This window comes from Felis catus, chromosome D2, assembly GCF_018350175.1.
Source record: "Felis catus isolate Fca126 chromosome D2, F.catus_Fca126_mat1.0, whole genome shotgun sequence".
Taxonomy (NCBI): Eukaryota; Metazoa; Chordata; class Mammalia; order Carnivora; family Felidae; genus Felis; species Felis catus.
This window is the reverse complement of record NC_058378.1, coordinates 32003023-32015684: the sequence shown is the minus strand read 5'-3', so window position 1 is coordinate 32015684 and position 12662 is coordinate 32003023. Positions and strand designations below refer to the sequence as shown.

At 54.6% G+C, this 12662-nt stretch overlaps 1 protein-coding gene across 2 annotated transcripts in view; it reads right to left on the bottom strand.

The window, feature by feature from the left end:
• Window positions 1-12662, bottom strand: part of UNC5B (unc-5 netrin receptor B) — an 81536-nt gene that overhangs the window by 65222 nt on the left and 3652 nt on the right. The window lies entirely within an intron of this gene.

The window sequence follows — 12662 nt, the reverse complement described above, 5'->3', positions numbered from 1 at the left end:
CCGCCAGGGGCTTGGGCGAGCACTCTGGTCCAGTGGGCCGTGCTGGAGAGGTGGGGGAGTTACTTCAGGCTTCCAGCGGCCCCTCTCCCTGGAGAGGCCAGACCCTGAGCTGGCCAGGCCCTTCCCTCTGCAAACTGCACAGGGCTCAGGGCGGAGGCAGAGGAGGACGCTGTCAAGGGTGTAATAAACGACTTATTGACTGGTAAGCAGAGTTCTCAGGGCTCGGAGCATGACCTTCCGGCAATTATGCCCTCCACTGCCTGCCCGAGGCCCCCTCCCTCTGTGTGGAGGCTTAGGCCTGCCTCGGCGCCTTCCCCTCAGACTATGCCCGACCTGCAGGGGCCCGAGGCATGCAGACAAGGTGCCCCTGGGGCTGCCAATGTTCCTCCTCATGTACCCACGTGAGCATGCACCCTCTTGGACCAACCCTTAAAATGGCACAGGCTGGAGAGACAAGGCTGGCGTGCTGGCCGGGACAGGCCGGTGGTGGGAAGAGCCCAGTTCTGCACATCAGCTCTTTACTGAGACCATTGTCACCCCGGTGGGGCTTCTGCCTTTGGCAAAGCCGCTCCGGTGCTCCCGAGCGTCACCACGCAATCACTCCAGACACCATCACTGCGCCGCCAGCTCTCACGGGGACATCCAGGGACGTTCACAGGGGGAAGACCTGCTCCCAGCCCGGGCAGTGGATGCAGAGTGGGTTCCCGGAAGGAACACAGAATGTGGAGTCCAGACTAGGGGAACACCCAGACTAGGCTCTGACATAATTGCTGGAAGACTGGGGTGGGTCATGTCACTTCCCTGAGCCCCGGTTTGGTCCTCTAAGACCTTCTTCGCAGAGTCATTAAAAGGACGAAATGAGACAGCATGTGCAAACTGGCTGATGGGGGCAAGAGAACAGACCCAGAGCGGGAGGGAGGCCGGGGCCGCAGAGGGCCTACACTACACCTGGCACACAGATGGAGTGCGTGCGGGTGGGACCCTCACTAATCAAGGTGAAAGCCAACTAAGCAGCCACCTCAGCATGTTCTGCGGCTCTGCATAGAATGGAGGGGTGTGTGTGTGTGTGTGTGTGTGTGTGTGTGTGTGTGTGTGGCAAGGGACTGGAAAGGGAGGATCCAAGGCTTATCTGAGGCCCAAAGATCAACCTGCGGACCCCGGGGGTAAATAATAAATAATGTGCAGAACCCTTTGCACACACATGAACTGTGATGACCCCACCTCCTCTCTGCGAGGCAAGCGGTGTGGGATTCATTAGCCCCCATTTTACAGAAGGGGAAATCGAGTCCGAGGGAGGGGACCGACGGGATGCGCTCAGGACCACAGGAAGCCAGGGCAGGGACAGCACCTGTGGGTCCTGCCCTGTCCATCTTCCCTGGGAGCAGCACGGGAAGCTGTCCCCCCATGCGGCGCTCACTGCTTGGACCTACGAGCACGCATGAGGAAGCGGAAAGTATTCAAATAGCCGTGAAAACACAATGAGAAGGCAGGTGCGGATCTGGCCTGGTCTCGCACCCACTTCTTTCTTACATGAAAAGTAGCATCCTATAGATACTATCTTGTGGTTCCTTTTCTTCTCCATATGTCCGGGAAGTCACACCCTATCAGTCCCCGAAGAATGCTATCATTTTTCATAGCTGCCTCGGTGCCCAGCATGTGCTTGTCCCGTAGCTGACTCAAGGCCTCCACCGGGGCACTCCGATGATTTCCAATATTTTGCAATTACAAACAACGTGCGTATGTATTTTTGTATTGATAAAGGTGTAACTGAAGGGAAGATTTCTATTTTTTTTAAGTTTATTTATTTTGAGAGAGAGAGAGAGAGAGAGAGAGAGAGAGAGAAGGGAGGGAGGGGAAGAGAATCCCACGCAGGATCCACCGTCAGTGCAGAGCCCGATGTGGAGTCTGAACTCACAACCGCAAGATCATGACCTGAGCCGAAATCAGGAGTCAGATGCTCAACCGACTGAGCCGTCCAGGTACCCTGAAGGGAAGATTTCTAGAAGGTGGTTGGGCCAAAAAATATAGGATGCATGTGCGGTTGTTAAATATCGTCAGATTACGTACCCGAAGGCTTGCACCAATGAGCAGTTCCAGGCAGCAACATGCGTCAATGTGATTCCAACACAAGGTGTGGTCATAACTTTTAATGTTTTCCAGTCTTACAAAGCGGGAAGTGGGATCTCAGGGTTGCGTTTTAGTCTGCGTTTTTCTTTTCTTTTTTTTTTAATTTTTTTTTTTTAAAGTTTATTTATTTTTGAGACAGAGAGAGACAGAGCGTGAGCAGGGTAGGGGCAGAGAGAGAGGGAGACACAGAATCTGAAACAGGCTCCAGGCTCCGAGCTGTCAGCACAGAGCCCGACGCGGGGCTCAAACTCACAGACTGTGAGATCATGACCTGAGCTGAAGTTGGACGCTTAACCGACCGAGCCGCCCAGGCGCCCCTAGTCTGCGTTTTTCTAACTATAAGTTTTAATGTTTTCATGCGTTTAAGGGTCATTGTTTTATTATCTTATCTTGTGAATTATCTATTCATGTCTTTTCTTCCCCCTCTTTATCTTTTTATCAGGTTTTTGGGCCTTTGTTCCTCAATATTTTAGAGTGCTTTCTGTACTGGGATATTAGGGTTTTTTTGTCTGAGGTATACGTTACAAACATTTCCTCCTGGTTGGTCACATATTTTGTCTTTCGACTAGTTTTGGGTGCTTTATTGTCAAAAAAATGTTTTTCTTTAATATTTATATGATAAACGCGATCGTTCTTTTATTTTGTTGCCTCTAGATCCTGAATCCTAGTGAGAATGCCTTTCCTACCCCAGTGTTAAAGAGGAATTCACCCTCTGTTTTGTATAGTGTCACTCTTTACATCTGGATCTCTAATCCATTTGGAGTTTTGTTTTGTTTTGTTTTTTCTCTATGGTACGAAATGTGGATCAAAGTTTACCTTTTTCCAAATGACTACCCAGTTGTCCCATCACTAGTTATTTCAAAGTCTGGCCTTGTCCCAGTAGGCCATCACACGATCTTTGTCGTATGCTGGATTTCTCTACGCACTGGGTCTCATTCTGGACTTTTCTATTACGTTTGACTGGCCTGACACTTCACACGTTTGTGCCACAGCTTTAATTATGCAGGTGCTCCAGTATGGTTTTAACATCTGGTAGGGATAGTTTTACTTCATCTTTACCCATTTTTATGCCTCTAGGTGATTTCTCATTTAATCACATTGGCTAATGCTTCTAGCATAGTGTTGAGTAGAAGAGATGATGGGTGCCCGTGCTTCACTAGTGATCTCAATGGAAATGCCTTTAGTGTTTTCCCATTAGAGAAGATACTGGCTTCAGGACTAGGGTATGTATATATTTTATCATGCAAAAAAGAATCCCTTAAGTTGCTGGTTTCTTGAGTGTTTATATGATGAACGGGTGGTGAATTCTGACCAAGGCTTTTCAGCATTTATAGAGCTAATCATATGATTTTGTTTCCTTAGATTCATAAAGATGGTATATGATATTAATTTGGCATATGTTATTAATATTAATGGATTTTGAACCAACCTTGCATTCCTAGAATGGACCCGAGTTGGTCATTCTGTATCATTTTCTTAGGAAAAAAAAGGAGAGAGAGAGAATGGAAATGGAAACCAAGGATGACAGCTACCATTTATTGGATGCTTTCTCTGTCCTCTGCATGCCTTATTATCTGATTCAGTCCTCAAGAGAGCTATGTGAAGCAGGCTTTATCATTCTCATTTCACAGATGAGGAAACAAAGACCAACAATGTCAAAGAAACCTGGCCGATATCACACAGCTAGCAAATAAGAAAGACAGGACTGGATCTTGGGTCTTGGAAATAAGTGGACAGCATTATGTGGCTGTTACTTAGATATATTAAAAATGCTCACTACACGACAAAATGTGGGAAGGGGAACGTCTCTGTAGCAACTGCGGGAGGGTCTGCCCTTGCTTCCCGGAAGCGTGAGCTGCCCCCCTGGCCCCACCCCATCAGAGCTCAGCAGAGGAACGAGCAAGGGGCTGGTGAGCTGCGGGCCAGGTGCCGTCAGCAAACAGCCTGCCGGAGGTCCCCGAGGTCTGCGAGGCCAGGCAGCAAGCAGCCCTCGAGGCCCGCCACGTCCCCACCCAACCTCGGTCTTGCTCTGACCCTGCATTCCTGTCTCGGGCACCGGATGGTGTGGGAGCAACTCAAAGAACGAACACCGGGCTGGGGAGGTGAGGGCTGCCAGGGAATACAGTGCAGAGAAGAAAACCCTAGTCCTCTACTCCCCGCTGGTCCTGCCTGCCCCGTTTTCTAAGAACGGGCAGCCGGCCGAGGGATTATGTAAGTTCTGGTGGGCATGGCAGATGGTGTGCTGGCTCAGACACATCAAAGCCGGCCCTGACGCTAACCTTCCCTGACGTGGCACCCCGGCCTCCTCTGCTCTGGGGTGTGGAGCACGCAGAAGGATGGGAAGTGACCCAAACGCTGTCATCTAGCTCAATAGCCATGGCCAGCCGGGTTAGGGGAAAGGCCAGGGCCTACCTACCAGCGGGAGGTTCCAGCCAGGGAAGTGAAATCGTGGGCCCTTCCAGCCCCATAGCAAGCAACTCTCGGATGAACCGCACGGTGTCTGGGGCAACAGACCCTGCTCTGCCCGCCTCCTTCCATCGCAGATCGGCTCCAGAGGTTTGGAGAACGGTTTGTCTAACTCCAGGGGAGGGGGGGGGCAGGGGGGCGGTTCTCCTTTGGCCCTATCTGACATTCAGCTTCTTTTATTCCTTTTGCTGATGGGTAAACTGAGGCTCAAAGAGGGCGAGTGACTTCTCTGTCACACAGAGTTGGCCTTAGAGCTGAAGCTTGCAGATGTCTAGCCCAAGGCCCTTCTAAATGCATAATGACCCGCAGGCTTCTCCCCCTCGCTGTAACCCCAGGTGGATCAACCAAGTCGTGCTGTGGGCCACCCTGTACCTTATGTCTAATGTGCCCCAGGTCAAGAGGGGACTATTAGAAAGAAACAAGGGGTGTAACCAGCAACTTGAGATTGATTTCTTCCTCGGCAGAAAGAAAAGGAAACCAACTTTTACTGACCATGCCCCATCTCATTCGATCTCCCCAACAACCAATCAGGGCTTCTTTTTTTATAGCGAGGAGATGTAGGCTCAGAAAATTACAGTTAAGGACGGAGACAGGACTTGAACCCCGTTTTCTAATTCTAGGGCAGATCCTTTGGACAGAGGAGGGCATTGAAGGCCCAGAGAGGGAAAGGGACCACTTCAATGCCACACAGCACATTAACTGGTAGACAGGATTAGAATCCAGGCTTCCCAACCCTTAGCTCCGGGCTCTTTCTGCTGCGCACCAGCAGGAGAACACGGGGCCAGGTCAGATGTACAGCAGGGGTCACTGTGCTCAGCAGCCCTGGCTGTCTGGCTGCCAGGCAGGAATTCCAGATTGGCCTGGGACGGGGGCTCCTGGCAAGGACCAGGGGGTGCCCAGCTGGGAGCGTGATACTGGCCAGGGCTACCGCGGCCTCAGCCAAGGGCCTCAGGGTGTTTAATCTCCCAGGGAGGCTCCCTGAATGTTAGCGCTGAACACAGAGCCAGGGACGACCTGGCTCGGCCACGCCCAGCAGCCAAAACTGCTCCCCTGCACCAAACCCAGCTCCAGCTAAGGAGCTGGCAGTAGCTGCCATGGAAGGCGGAGGGCTGCGGTCAGACCCTACCCATGGGCCTTTAGAAACACCCTCTCGGCCCACACCTACTCCCGGGCCCCAGAGCCCAGGTGCATGCGACAGGCGTTCTCTTGAGCCCTAGAAGGCAAGCTGGAGGGGAATGATCGATGGGCCTGGGAATGCAAGCAGGAAGCAAACATTGCGCGAGGGCCTGGGCCAGCTGCGCCTGGTGAAGGCCACCTTGCAGAGAAGTACAACGTTTACCAGTCCGGCAAATGCCTGCTAGAGTCCCCTCTCTCCACCCAAAGCGGTCAAAGGCACTTGACTGCACTACTTGGTTAATTCCTTGTGGCTCCACTGGACTTAGTGAGTCAACTCTCTCACACCCGGGGGCTCTGACTTTTGTCACTGGTACGTAGTAAGTGCTCAGAGGCAGAAGCAGAAGAGGATGAAGGGAGAGAGGCAGGCAAAGGCGGGGGTGGGGTGGGGGTGGGGAGGCTGCAAGCAAAGCAGCAAGAATCTTCTGACTCTTTGGTTACGTCGACAACTGTCAAGTCCAAACACGGTAGGGACTGAATCGTAGCGGCACCTGGGTGAGTAAGGCCTGACCGCGAGTTCGCATCCATCCGTTCTACGAGTGTTCATCGAGCACCTTCTAGGTGCTGGGGTCTGTGCTGGGTGCCAGGGACACACAAGGGAGTGAACTCAGACCCAGTCTCCTAGTCACCTAGTGTCACAGCTCCTCTTTCATTAGCTGGTTGTTCAACCCCATCCTGCCTCCACCCAGGTCCCCGGGGCCCTGGCTCAGTGACAAGGAAAGGGAAGGGTGCCAGGCTGTCCCATGGAACCCTTGCCACCTGGTCCTGGGCCACTGCCCACTCTGTGAGCCTCGCTCTGCCCTGCTGTGTGTCACAGAATGCTCCAAGGTGGGATGGGGGAAGGAGCCAGGCACGACTTTCCTGGAATTTCTGACTGAATTTCTGGTAAGTTCTGCATCTTCCATGGGTGCTCTGGCCCCAGGCTGGGCAGGCGGGCGCCTCTGATCACATTACAGAGCTGCTTTCCTTCGGCTGTCTCCTGACTCCGGTAATGCCTCTAGACGCCACTCGGGGCCTCAGGGGGTTGCTGGCTCCTGGGTGATCTCAGTAGAAGATGTTCCTCCCAGACCTTGGTGATACCTTCCTCCCAGACCTGGTGATGCCACCAGGCCTAGGGGACCAGAAAAGGCAGGCAGCCTCTCTCATCCTGCCACCTCTCCCATGCTCTCTGGTCAACCTAGAAGCTGTCGCTCTCTGCCCGCTTGCTCTCCTGCCCAGAGATGTACAGGGAGAAAAGCAGGGGTCAGCCAGATCAGGGTAGGGGAGAGGCATATGCCATCTCAGAGCACACCAGGGCCCAGTGAAGGGGGCAGGCCACCTCACAGGTGGGGATGTGCAGGTCCAGAGACACTGAGCCACCTGGCCCAGGCACTCGGTGAATGAATGCTTTCAATTCCAAAGCCGTGGCTCTTTCCACAGCACTAAGGGACCCCTGGCCCCAGAATTCTTACTGTACCAGATGATCAGATACTAATCAGTGGCTGAATTTGGAATCTGTTTCCTGGATGGACATGCCAGATGTCCCCACCCCCAGCCGGTCGCAAATATACCCCCTCGTAGGAATGCCCTCTCTGCTTACCCAAACTCCGCTCCTCTTTCAAAGGCCAAACGACACCCTTCCTCCTGCAGGAAGCCTACCCTGACCAGCCACGCAGGCGCACAGGAGCCTTCTTTTTTTTTTTTTTTAACATTTATTTATTTTTGAGACAAAGAGAGACAGAGCATGCATGGGGGAGGGTCAGAGAGAGGGAGACACAGAATCTGAAACAGGCTCCAGGCTCTGAGCTATCAGCCCAGAGCCCGACGCGGGGCTCGAACTCACGGACCGCGAGATCATGACCTGAGCCGAAGTCGGCCGCTTAACCGACTGAGCCACCCAGGCGCCCCCAGGAGCCTTCTCTTAACAGGAGCAACACTCCCTGTTGCACCACTCGATACGTGGCACCAGTAATAATGACGCTGAGGAGGACAGCAAGGCTACTGAGCACTTGAGAACGTGCAAAGTTCTTGTGTGTGTGACCTCGTTCTTCCCCACAGCAATCTGATGAGGACTGGCATTGTTAGCAGTCCCGCTTTACCAATGAAGAAACTAAAGCTCAGGAAAGGAGGGCAACTTGCTCTAGGGCACACAGCCGGAGGGTGCCCCGGCCAGGATTTGAACCCAAGCGGTCTGACTGCACAGCCTGCCCCCTGAGCGTGGCACTGGATCCCTCCCAGGCCACACGTGGCCTGGCTCATCTTTGAGTGAGCTCCTCTCCGCCGTCTCACTCACTCTTGCAGCCGGTAGCGCACACCTGATGCACGGCTCGTGCCTCAAGAAGGGACACAAACCAATTCAAGGGTCAGGCCCAGGCTTTGCCCAACTTTCACCGCAGAGCCCAGTGCCTGCTCACTCTGAACGAATGTGAGGGTGCACCAAGTTTTAGGGCTGGGCCAATATTCCAGGGGGGAGGTGGAGACAGATCCCTCGTTCCCCACCCCGAGATCAGTCACCCTCCATCCCTGAGAAATGAAACAATGAATGGTCTGGCTAGGTCTGAGAGTGTGTTCCTCCCACATCCTCCACGGGGCCCCCCTGAGCCTGGCAGGGTCGGGGAGAACAAGGGCCTCTTCTCTCAAATGCTCAGGCTGTCTGCCACAGGGTCCTTCTCTGTCCCCTGGGCCCTGCTTGGCATCTGGGGCTCTCTGCCTCTGAGACAGGAGATGCTTATGGAACAGGAAAAAGGGACTGAGGTCCTGAAGGGTAATTTATGGCTTCAGAGAGAGACCCAGGGCCACATAATGCTCACAAGGGCATTCCAGTCGATATATTGATGTTCTAGAGGGGCCTCTGTAAACACAAGTGGTTCTGGGCCTCAGCTACCTCTGTCTCTTGCTGGCTGCTGGGGCCTCTTCAGCTGGAACCAAGCAAAAAAAAAAAAAAAAAAACAAAAACAAAAACAAAACAAAACAAAACCTGAGGCCCTTAAAGGTCATCCTTCCACCTTCCCCAACCTTAAACTTACAGAAGGGGAGACCAACCAGGACCCAGAGAAGAAAAGGCACTTGTCCCACAGCGGCGGAACAGCAAACACCAGAACCTCCTAATTCCCAGGCCAGGAGTTGCTGGGCCTCCAGGCCATAAGCCTTCATCCTTTCTCCTCCCCCCAGGCCTCTAGAGGAAGCCATCTCTGGCGTCACAGGGCTGTCTCCTGAGGAGGATGCACCCGAGTAACCACTGTGTGCCATGCACTGTGCGAAGTACTTTATCATAACCAGGGCGCAGGATCCTTGAAACAGCTCCATGAGGATGGTATTATTGCCCCCATTTTACAGATGAGGAAACTGAGGCCCGCGGTAATGACAAGTGAACCTTCCCCTCTGGCCGGCTCATAGAAGTTCCTGGGCACAGGGTTCTGTCCTTCCCTTCTTGTCCGCCCTGGGGGCACAGCAGAAGGCACAGAAGCATACCACCCCATGCTCCCACCCCGACACAATGCCTTCTAGTGCTTAAGAAGTATTTTCTGAGCTCACTCCATCTTTGAGAGCCACAGGGAACGAATCAAAAAATGAGATATCTTTTCCTCTCAAGCCTCCACCCTAGGTCCCAGCCTGCAGTCAGAGGTAGCTGAGGGTCAGGTCCCCAAGGTGCACCCCTTCGGATGAGGCTGAGAGGCCCAGGAGTGGAAATATGGCCAGGGGGTGCCTCACCAAGGACAGGGCTTGCCCAAGACGGTGGCCGAGCAGATGCCGATACGGCCAATTCTCTGAGAGTGGGAGAGGCCTGGGGCCGGCCACCCCTGCCCAGGTGCCCCAGCTAGCTGGCTTAGCCCCCACCCCATCTTTTCAGGACATGCTGTTAGAAAGACCTGAAAAAGAGAGAGTCAAGGTCTGGCTCCCATCACCTCCTCCAGGAAGCCCCAGGGCTTACAAAGTTTACACTTTGCTGTGCTCTCCCTACCTTTATGGTCACTGCCCCCATTTGGCATCTGAGGCTCCCTGAATGGCATTTCACGGTTCTGAAGTGGACATCAGCATCCAGCATAGTCACCACCTTGAGGGCTGGGGCCAGGGCGGCTCTGGCTCTGATCTGGGTCCCAGGTCAGTTTCCTAGTGAGTGTCCTCCTGTCCGGTGGGGTTCTCACAAGGACCAAGTGAGGTCCCACCTCTAAGAGGGTTGATAACACTAAAGCCATATGCACCAGCAGTGGGGCTGTGACTTTCCTATAGGTCTCCCTGCTCCACATTGGCTCATCTCTTATCCAAGAGCTAAGGGTGGCAGTTAGTATAGGCCAAAGCGTGAAGGCAGGGGGAACCCTTGGTGACCAAGGAGGTGGTAAGACAGTGGAGTAGGACTCCTCTGTGTGTGTCTGGGTGCACATGTGTCCTCCTTCAATCGCCTCCACTGAGAGCCCCCGCCCCAGCCATGCCTGCTTATGTTGCTTTCCATCAGGGGTGCCACTCACTCCAGCTCTGTCTGCCTCTTCTCTAGCAAATTCCAGAGGAGACCCCACCGCCCCTAGAGGGCTGCAGCATGAGCCTGACCCAGGTCAGAGAGCAGATCTCCAAACCCTAGGTGCCGCCACTGTTCTCGGTAAGCTGGAAGTCAACTGGAGGCGACCCAAGGACTCAGACGCTTGTCCTGGGGGCTGTCAGTCAAGCTCCTGGACTGGCTTTAGGACCTATCTATGGCTGACCTTCCTCCTCCTGGGGCAGCGGGACCTACCCTCAATCAGGCCTGTTCTATCTGTCCTCAATGGGGGATGCTGGCCTCTGCCCTTCCAACTCCGGAACCTGGCACTTGAACCAAATCCTGCTCACAACCCCCAGCACAGGGCAAAATCAGGCCTCCTTAGTGCTGAAGGGCAAATGGCCTGGGTCCCACCAGGAAGAGACATCCCCAACAGCATACAATGGATGGAGCTTCCCATGCCTGGTGGTGACTCACTGTCCCCACACTACACATACCTATTTATACACAAACACACCACAGCTGTGCCCATATGCACATTGCACACACCCAAACACATAGCCACGTACATCACACCCCCATATACAAAAGGCATACCTCTCCCCTACACATCCCCTCCTCCTCCTGCACCTTCACCTCCACAGCCTAACACCCACACCCATCCTCACCTCCCACTGCACACTCCCACCTCGGCCCACGTCCGCTCCGAGAACCGAGCCACAGGGCTCAGGAAAAGTTGTGAGGCACTGGGGGCAGCCCGTTCAGGGAGATGAGGAGGGTGGCTGGGCGCACTCGCGCTGTTGGGAGGTCGAGAGGCGGTGCAGTGTGGACGGATACAGCTCAGGGGAGGGGAGAGAAGAAGGGAAGGCTGGTTGGGGGGGGGGGGGGCGGTGCCGAGGAGGAGCGGGAGGAGCTCGGTGGGGTGCGGGAGAGAAGAGGGAGCAGGGACGCCCAGGTGCAGGGCCTCCAGGTAAGCTCGAGGCCAGCCGGGCGCCACGGAGTCCACCCCCGCGGAGAGGGCTAATCACGGTCAGGGTCGGGCTCAGGCCGCGCTGTCCGCAAGGGTCGATTCGGGGGCTTCCAGCACCTCGGCGCTTTCGGAAAGAAGCAAGAGGGAACAAAAGGGGTATGGGAGCAGGGAGGTGGTTGATTTATGCCGGCACTTCAGCATGTGTTTTCGCTGCCATTAGCGAGAGAAAAGCCCAGACTGGGAGAGAAAGGAGCGCCGTGGGACCCGCGGTTTGCCCACCCCATGGGGGCGCATTGGCCGCGACGGAGCGGGGCCGAGTGCGAATGTGACTCGCCCGCCCGGGGCCCGGCTCCGCAAAGTGGCTCTGCAAAGTGAGGGTCGGGAGGCATTCCCCGGGCGGCCGGGGCTCCCCCGCCGAGCGCAGGCCCACGGGGGGGAGGGGGGCGCCCCAGCCGCAACTCCGGAAGCAAATCGAAGGGGGCAGTGCATGAATTCCCCCCACCTGCCCGAAAGTGCCCTTCCTCGTATTATCTTCATTACGGTATTTTAAATTTCCCTTTAAAAAAAAATAAAGAAACGAAACAGAAAAAGCACAGAAGGCACTTGTTTGGTTTCATTCTGCCTTCACAGCTTTAATGACTCCATTTGTGGAAGCTGTTTAGGAAACTGGTGAAGAGGGGGCCAGGAGAGGCGCCGCCTGTGGCCTGGGATGCCCGCTTCCTCCTTTCTCCCCCGGAGGCCACCCCAGCCGAGGCACCTGGTTGAGAGGACTCCACTCCCCAGCCCCAGTCCCAACCCTGGCCCCTGCCTTTCCTACAGGGTGTCTCCAGCCCAACTCCAGAGCTGAGAGTCTAAAGAACGCGCTTAGCCGCCGGCAGGGGAGGAGGGGGGGCGCTCCAGGTCGGGCCATTCAGAATCCCTAAAGTTACTCTAAGCACTTGGGAACAGAAGGGGTCTTCCCCTAGCCTCATCCCCAAATTCCTAGGCAGCCCACGCCCTCCTTAGAAGACACTGATGAGGAGGGAAGGAGAGATGGGAAGCAGATCTCATCTTAGGCCCGACAGCCAACAGCCACAGGGTAGGGAGGAGATGGAGCCCCCCAAAGCTTGAAAATAGAAAGTAAACATATATTCTGCCCCATTTATATGAGGGCAAAGCTTTAAAATGTAGAGCCAGGTAGTCTCAGAGCCCAAAGGAGCTTGGCCTGTGATTCGTCTCACCCAGGGCAGATTAGGCACCAGGAGTGGAGCAACCTTTGGGCACTTCGCTAGTCTCAGGACCTTACTTCTGATGTCTGGCCCAGCCCTGTTCCACCCGTCTGGGGTCTGAGTTCCTGACTCTATCTCTTCACCCACTCCCCCATCCTGCTATACAAGTCCCATCTGACCTAACTACCCAACAAACCTTATCTTTAGCCGCTGGCCTTCTGTGGGGCCTCAATTTGGCATCTCGGTCCCAGATCCATGCTGGCCAGTC